Consider the following 1,998-nt stretch of genomic DNA (forward strand, 5'->3'; position numbering starts at 1 on the left):
GGAAAGAGAGTATACACCTTCCAAACTCCAAACACACAATCCAGAGACCCAAAGTCACTGAAATAGGTACATCTGAGAAGAGACCAGGAAGGAAAACAGATCAAAAAAGGAAGACAATGGTCTCTGAGAAAACAGGACGAGAAGGACATTCTCAAGGCCATTGAAGTTAAGACCTCTCATGTCACACCATATCTACTTCCATGCTACTTCTCACCTTCCGTTTCCACATGAATTTTGCTTTATTAGTGAAATTAAACAATAGTCTCAAAGCTGTCCAAGTTCTCATTGAACACTTTCACCTTCCCGGGAAATTGAACACTAGCAAACTTTTAAGTCCCACAGCTAGGAAACAAGGACACAAGAAGGTGGAAAGGATTTATAAATAATATTTAGGACTCCCTTTTTAGCAAAAATAATTAGGGCACACAGATGAGTGACCAATGGCAACCAGGAAACCAAACTACACAGAACTACATAGTACATTATCCTTTATTGCCTTTTGCAATAAATCTGTAGAGAACAGTAGCTGTTCTCTTCATTCCCTGTCCTCTTGGGTTAGGCTCATAGAAGACCTTATTCTTATGCAAATACAACCCATAGCAATTCAGGCAGAAAAAACCCAACTAACTTCACAAGAATTTGGTCATCAGAAATTAAGGTGCTGCTATTTCCCTTGAAACCAATACAGTCTAAGTAGTTAAAATAAGAATTCTTTGGTTGCTGCTCTTACATAACAAAGCAGAAACAGGTTGAACAACTCCATCTGATGTACAGAAAGCAAACGTATGCCTCTTGCCTCTAGCGCCGTGTGTTGCCCATGGGAAGACCACACTGACAAAATGCACCAACAGCAATTCCTCCCACAGCCTCTCTTCAAACCTCTGTCCTCTTTTGCCAACTCTGGAACATGATGTTCTACTTTGCAAGTTGCAATTATGTGACAAGTCTCAGGGAGGGCAGGGAGGGCAGGGAGGGGGAGAAGGACTGCTACTTATCTAGGTGACTGGACAGCAGCAGGAAAACGTACGTGGCAGTATGAGAAAACTTCCTGACAAAGTTTTCAGATGAAATTACACCAGACAGCTTAAGGGGGATATCTGTCACCAGCAAAACAGGAACATCCTACTATGCCCTGCTTTGGATCACACACTCCTGCTACATACTTTATGCTAATTCGGGTGTTTGTTGGACTGCTTTGTGAGCAGATTCACTTCATTTGCCTGGAAAAAACTCACACACAGCAAATCTCAGCTCAAGCGACCCAATAAGCACTGAGGGCCCCAGAGTCACAGTGCTACTCAGCAAGGAGCATGAGGAAGACTCTGCTGCCCAAATATTACTCAACCTGTATGATGGAATATTATTCAAATGAGCAAAATAACCCATCAGTTTCAGGAAGGAACAGTACAATGCCCACGAAAAAGATCAGAGGCTGCACTGCAGCTTACTCTTTCTCAAACAGAACTTACACAGCATGTAACATAATGCTTCTCACCTGAGAAAGTTCGCCTACTTGGCTTTCAAAAACTCAAGTTTATGAAGCCCAGTACACAACAAAACTGCCAGTCTACCTCTTCAGCTGACAAACTATACTCAGCACAGACCCCCATCTCACACTAGCAAGCGTTCTTCTAGTCCCCTCAAGTCTGCCACAAGTTAAAAACGAAAAGTTACCAGATTTTGTAGGTTACTTTGGATCAATTTACAAGCAACGGTTGCAATTTGTGCGTGACAGGCACAAGCAGCCCGAGCTCGCTGGCTCCGCAGCCCCGGGAAACATGCACTTAGAGCAGGAGGCACACGAGCCCAGTGCAGGTTTTGGGGGAGTTTTTGGGGGCACAAGGACTCTCTGAGGCACGCAGACCCCCAAGGAGAGCGCAAGACACCCAGCTCGGGAGGCTGGAGGTAGGAGAAAAGGGGCGCCGCCTCCCTCCCGCCGCTCATCGGGACCACCCCCGCCCCGGGAAATAAGCCGCCTCCCGCAGCCCCAGCCCGGCA

Source organism: Corvus brachyrhynchos, unplaced genomic scaffold (genome assembly GCF_000691975.1).
Source record: "Corvus brachyrhynchos isolate BGI_N302 unplaced genomic scaffold, ASM69197v1 scaffold279, whole genome shotgun sequence".
Taxonomy (NCBI): domain Eukaryota; kingdom Metazoa; phylum Chordata; class Aves; order Passeriformes; family Corvidae; genus Corvus; species Corvus brachyrhynchos.